The sequence below is a fragment of the Salvelinus fontinalis genome, chromosome 33, assembly GCF_029448725.1.
Source record: "Salvelinus fontinalis isolate EN_2023a chromosome 33, ASM2944872v1, whole genome shotgun sequence".
NCBI lineage: Eukaryota > Metazoa > Chordata > Actinopteri > Salmoniformes > Salmonidae > Salvelinus > Salvelinus fontinalis.
In genome coordinates, this window is record NC_074697.1 from 32,512,416 (window position 1) to 32,519,547 (window position 7,132).

The window sequence follows — 7,132 nt, forward strand, 5'->3', positions numbered from 1 at the left end:
GTCCCAGATTAGACTAGGTTTGGTTTACAGGAGTATTTATGGTCCTGCGCCCAGATATTTAAGTGATTACTTTCCTTGTGTTAGGGATGCACACAATCACAGCACCAGATCAGGTGTTGCTGATGTGTGCTTATACAGGTTCAGGAGTAATGCTGGGAAAGGTACTTTCTTGTATACTGGAGCCTCAGAATGGAATGAGTTGCCTCTGCCTATAAAAACAACGTCCTCTCTGGACAGCTTTAAAAATAAAGTAAAAATATGTTTGATGTCCTCTGTGCCCATATGAATAACCCCTATGATGTAACTGGAAGGATGTTCTTCTTTTATGTTTTTGTTTTATTACTTCACTGCCGTACTGTGTTCAATCTTGTATAGCCATCTTGTCTCGAGGACCACAATGGAAATAAGTCCCAGACTTTATTGTGTGTTATCCTCAATGATTTTATTCATGTGCATGTATGGCTTTTAACTTTTATGTGTGCTTGTTTTTTTAAATGGTCGAATTAATAAACTAAACTAAATAAACTAAATCATATTCTCAGGGCATGAATGGTCACTGAATGGTTTGATGAGCATGAAAACAATGTAAACCATATGCCATGGCCCACTGTCACAAGATCTCAAACCAATTGAAAACGTATGGGAGATTCTGGAGTGGTGCCTGAGAGAGCATTTTCCACCACCATCAACAAAACACAAAATTATGGAATTTCTTGTGGAAGAATGGTGTCACATCCCTCCAATGGAGTTCCAGACATTTGTAGAATTTATACCAAGGTGCATTGAAGCTGTTCTGCTGGCTCGTGGTGCCCCAACCCCCTATTAAGATACTTTTTTTTGTTGGTGTTTCCTATATTTTGGCAGTCACTTGTACACAATCATACACATCATTTCAATGTTCCAGGTTTTTACTGAGGAGCTTATCATATCAATTGTTTCACTTCAATTTGGTTCAGATTCTTCACCATGTTTTTGTGGGGGGTATTCTTGAAAGCATTTGAACAATAAGACCTAATTCTCCAGAACACCAAAATGAGAATAACATATACATTACCGGTCAAAAGTTTTAGAACACCTACTCATTCAAGGGTCTTTCTTTATTTTTACTATTTCTACATTGTAGAATAATAGTGAAGACATCAAAACTATGAAATAACAAACATGGAATCATGTAGTAACCAAAAAAGTGTTAAACAAATTAAAATATATTTGAGATTCTTCAAATAGCCACTCTTTGCCTTGATGACAGCTGTCAATAGTCTAGGTGATGTGGGTAAGGCGGAGTCAGGCGCAGGACACACAGATGAGTAATAATCGTAACTTTGTTAATTGAGTAATCTTCCATGAAGGAGAATGAAATTCCAGAGCACATAAATGAGACAACTTGACAACAATAAACACGCACAAAACCATGATGGAACCAGAGGGTTAAATAGGGAATAAATTATAACGTAATGGAAACCAGGTGTGTACAATCAAGACCAAACAAAAGGAAAAAGAAATGTAGATCGGTGGAGACTAGAAAGCTGGTGACGTCGACCGCCGAACGCCGCCCGAACAAGGAGAGGCACCAACTTCGGCGGAAGTCGTGACAACAGCTTTGCACACTCTTGGCATTCTCTCAACCAGCTTCATGAGGTAGTCATCTGGAATGCATTTAAATTAACAGGTGTGCCTTAATGCGTTTGAGGCAATCAGTTGTGTTGTGACAAGGTAGGGGGGCGTATACAGAAAATAGCCCTATTTGGTAAAAGAGCAAGTCCATATTATGGCAAGAACAGCTCAAATAAGCAAAGAGAAATGACAGTCCATCATTACTTTAAGACATGAAGGTCAGTCAATACGGAACATGTCAAGAACTTTTAAAGTTTCTTCAAGTGCAATCGCAAAAACCATCAAACGCTATGATGAAACTGGCTCTCATGAGGACCTCCACAGGAATGGAACACCCAGAGTTACCTCTGCTGCAGAGGATAAGTTACCAGCCTCAGAAATTGCAGCCCAAATAAATGCTTCAGAGTTAAAGTAACAGACACATCTCAACATACACTGTTCAGAGGAGACTGTGTGAATCAGGCCTTCATGGTTGAATTTCTGCAACAAAACCTGTAAGAAAAGACTTGCTTGTGCCAAGAAACACGAGTAATGGACATCAGATCAGTGGAAATTTGTCCTTCGGCCTGGAGTCCAAATTGGAGATTTTTGGTTCCAACCGCTGTGTCTTTGTGAGACGCAGTGTGGGTGAACGGATGATCTCTGCATGTATATTTCCCACCGTAAAGCATGGAGTAGGAGGTCTTATGGTGTGAGGGTGCTTTGCTGTTGACACTGTCTGTGATTTATTTTGAATTCAAGGCACACTTAACTAGCATCACTACCACAGAATTCTGCAGCGATACGCCATCCCATCTGGTTTGGGCTTAGTGGGACTATCATGTATTTTTCAACAGGACAATGACCCAACACACCTTCAGGCTGTGTAAGGGCTATTTTACCAAGAAGGAGAGTGATACAGGATTTATTTTTAAATGAACATTTTAAACTTGTATCTCCATATTTATAAATGGTTAATGGTGGGAATTTGTGGCTCGATAGTCAACTTCGGTGACCTTTTTTTATTTTGCATCAGATGACCTGGCCTCAACAATCCCCCGACCTCAACCAAATTGAGATGGTTTAGGATGAGTCGGACCGCAGAGTGAAGGAAAGGCAGCCAACAAGTGCTCAGCATATGTGGGAACTCCTTGAAAAAGCATTCAAAGGGTGGCTATTTAAAGAATCTCAAATATAAAATATATTTTGATTTGTTTAACACTTTTTTTAGTTACTACATGATTCCATATGTGTTATTTCATAGTTTTGATGTCTTCATTACAATTCTTGAATGTAGAAAATAGTAAAAAATAAAGAAAAACCCTTGAATGAGTAGGTGTTCTAAAACTTTTGACCGGTAGTGTACATGTTATAGATCAAATCATGAGCAAGATACTGTATTTGTCTGAAGGAAGAGTGTAAGTAATCTCAGGCTCTGCACGGTGTTCAAATAGCCCTTGTCTCTTTTTACAGCGCCAATGATATTCAAGTTGAAGAAATCAATCTAGTCCTATCATCTATCAGTAGTAATGAAGGAAAGAAGATAAGGCAAGGAGGCGTTTCAAGATTATTGGGACATCTGTGGACTGTGGTGCTGGGTAGAAGTTGCCCCTAACGATTGGCCCAAGGTCAGATATTTTACCATCCTCATAATGGTTAAGGCTAGGATTTGGTGTTGGGTAATCAAGGCCATTCATAAAGCGTTTCAAAGTAGGAGCGCTGATCTGCGATCAGGTTCCCCCCGTCTATTCATTATAATGTAAAGACAAAACTGATCCTAGATCAGCACTCCTACTCTGAGTTGCTTTGTACAGGCCTCCCAGGAGGTTGGTGGCACCTTAATTGTGGAGGACGGGCTTGTGGTAACGGCTGGAGTGGAATAGGTCGATATTCGTGTGTTTGATGCCATTCCATTTGCTCCGTTCCAGCCATTGTTATGAGCCGCTGCTAGAAAATAAACAAATATAGTACATACATACACGTGGCGAGCAAGTGAAGTTCATTCGAGTCTTTTCGCAACAAAGGCAACTTTTGAATGGAAACAAATTACTGTTTTTATAGACAAATCTTCAGCCCTTCATTGACTCTCTGCTGTTAGGGAGGTCTATTCAAGCAGCTGAAGCAAGCTTGTTAATTATTCTTTGTTAATTAGCTTCATATCAAACATCATTGGTGTCTTTTCATTGTCGATAGCGGTACAGTATAGCAGTGTGTTGCCATTGGTAGGGTCATCTAATTTTGCTTTTCTCATCATAGTATTCCATCAAGAATTGGTCAAATAGAATTACTGCGTGGATGAAACCAAAACTTGCACCCACATCAGCCCTTGCAGGGTAAGACTGCTCACCCCTGCAATATGGATGTATTTAGTCAGAGAGCAAAATAAGCAAAAAGCAAAAAAGAATAAACTCTCTTTTCAAAAGACCCTCATGGATGTTCAAGACTCAGGGAAATAGGCAGAACACCTCACTGGTTATAGAAACACCACAATGCCCAACAGCTTATACACCATATACTGTAGCTAGCAATCTATATATCTCCAATATAACCAACAATTCTTCTGAAGGTATATACAATATTATTCAAAGGGATAACTGTGTTCATTAACCATATTTATAATTTTATTCATCCTTGACAATTAATCCACAATTTCTTTAGAGTACAAATAAATTACAAATATAAAAAAAATTAAATAAAATAAAAACTGGAACAAAACAGAAATACATCTTGTTATAAAATCTTCAGTGCAATAGTGCCAGAGTGGTGCCACACTTTCCCCCCATCCCTAACAAACACAGCTGATGAAACTCATTTCATTCTAAACTGAAGATCATGATTAGGTGATTACAATCATTATTTTGTATATATATATATAATTATTTTTTTTTGCCTTTTTCTCCCCAATTTCATGGTATCCAATTTGTAGAGTCTTGTCCCATCACTGCAACTCCCGTATGGACTCGGGAGAGGCATGCATCCTCCGAAACAGAACCCAACCAAGCCGCACTGCTTCTTGACACAATGCCCGCTTAACCCGGAAGCCAGTCACACAAATGTGTCAGAGGAAACACCGTACACCTGGCGACTGTTTCAGCATGCATGCGCCCGGCACAGAAGTCGCTACAGCGCAATGGGACAAGGACATCCCTGCCGGCCAAACCCTCCCCTAACCCGGACGACACTGGGTCAATTGTGCGCCGCCCCATGGGTCTCCCGGGCGCAGCCGGCTGCGACAGATCCTGGACTCAAACCAGGATCTCTAGTGGCACAGCTAGCACTGCAATGCAGTACCTTAGACCACTGCGCCACTCGGGAGGCCCATGATTAGGTGACTACTGGAGTCAGGTGTGTTAGCTGGGGCAAAAGTGTGACATCAATCAGGACTGGAGCTCTAGGTAGAAGTTGCCCCTTTAGGCACAAATCCAGGATTAGTTCACCTGTCCCATATCCTTCCTTATAGACTGTAAGGAACCCAACCCCTGGCCTAGATTATGAGTCTAAGGAGTGTGCTGCCTCCTTCAGGCCAAATCTGTAATGCCACTTCAATGACCACCACCCCATGTGAGTTATCAGACACCAGCCTTATGGCCCGTGGGGCTGGATGTCATTAGTGATGTCATTAGCTGGTGGGCGTGGGAAGAGCTTTCTCTCTCGGGTTGTCAAGGTGACTGTGTGGACCTAGAATTGACAGGTACACTCTTGACTTAAAGAGCAATCTCCAAATGGACTAACATAGCAGCTGTTGTGTGTGTGTGTGTGTGTGTGAGAGAGAAACCCAACCTGACCTCAATCTAAAGTCAACCTTGTTGTTTGGTTAGCAACCAAACAGTTTTGATCAATACCAACATGCCACTTCTATTCTTAATTTGGATGATTTCTTTTTCTTCTGGTTGAAACATTAAAGATTTCAACCACCGAACAACTAGTCAAGTACATCAACCTTCAAATAAAAAGGCCAATTTCCTTTTTACCGGTTTGCAATTGGCAACAAGACAGCTAAACCCTTACAACATAGATAGCAAAGCTCATGTTAGGAACAGATGCAGCTGCTACAGATTTTCGAGGTAGTAAGTGTTTAGTTTATATAAGAATTGGCCAATAAACGTCTTAAATTCTTAGTGCTAGTGTTACTCAGCATGTTTACAACATGTTCAAGAAGACACAGGTTTGGATTCAATGATTCCCTGTAGTATGTATATTTTTATATATATATTTTTTCTTTGTCAGTGCTATGGGATTTGCACCTCAACCTGTAAGACATTTCATTTGTATAATTTCAAATGCCTTGACTTTTTCCACATTTTGTTAGGTTACAGACGTATTCTAAAATTGATTAAATTATTTTTTCCCCTCATTAATCTACACACAATAACTCATAATGATAAAGCAAAAACAGGGTTTTAGAAATGTATTCAAAACAAAAAAATGAAATAGACCCTTTGCTATGAGACTCGAAATTGAGCTCAGGTGCATCCTGTTTCCATTGATCATCCTTGAAATGTTTCTACAACTTTGATGAATTTAATTGATTGGACATGATTTGTAAAGGCACACACCTGTCTATATAAAGGCCCACAGTTGACCTTGCATGTCATAGCAAAAACCAAGCCATGAGGTCCAAGGAATTGTTAGTAGAGCTGCGAGACAGGATTGTGTTGAGGCACAGATCTGGGGGAGAGTACCAAAAATGTCTTCAGCATTGTAGGTCCCCAAGAACACAGTGTCCTCCATTATTCTTAAATGGAAGAAGTTTGGAGCCACCAAGACTCTTCCTAGAGCTGGCCGCCCAGCCAAACTGAGCAATAGGGGGAGAAGGGCCTTGGTCAGGGAGGTGACCAAGAATCCGATGATTACTCTGACAGGCTCCATAGTTCCTCAGAGGAGATGGGAGAACCTTCCAGAAGGTCAACCATCTCTGCAGCACTCCACCAATCAGGCCTTTATGGTAGAGTCGCCAGACGGAAGCCACTCCTCAGTAAAAGGCACATGACAGCCCGCTTGGAGTTTGCCAAAAGGCACTTAAAGGACTCTCAGACCATGAAAAACAAGATTCTCTGGTCTGATGAAACAAAGATTGAACACTTTGGCCTGAATGCCAAGCATCACGTCTGGAGGAAACCTGGCACCATCCCTACGGTGAAGCATGGTGGTGGCAGCATCATGCTGAGGGGATGTTTTTCAGCGGCAGGTACTGGGAGACTAGTCAGGATCGAGGGAAAGATGAATGGAGTAAAGTACAAAGAGATCCTTGATGACAACCTGACAAAGATGAAAACAGGACAAAAACCCTAAGCACACAGCCAAGAATGGCATCGGGACAAGTCACTGAATGTCCTTGAGTGGCCCAGCTAAAGCCCGGACTAGAACCCAATCGAACATCTCTGGAGAGACCTGAAAATAGGTGTCCAGCAATGCTCCCCATCCAACCTGACAGAGCTTGAGAGGATCTGCAGAGAAGAATGGGAGAAACTCCCCAAATATAAGTGTGCCAAGCTTGCAGCGTCATACCCAAGAAGACTCAAGGTTGTTATCGCTGCCA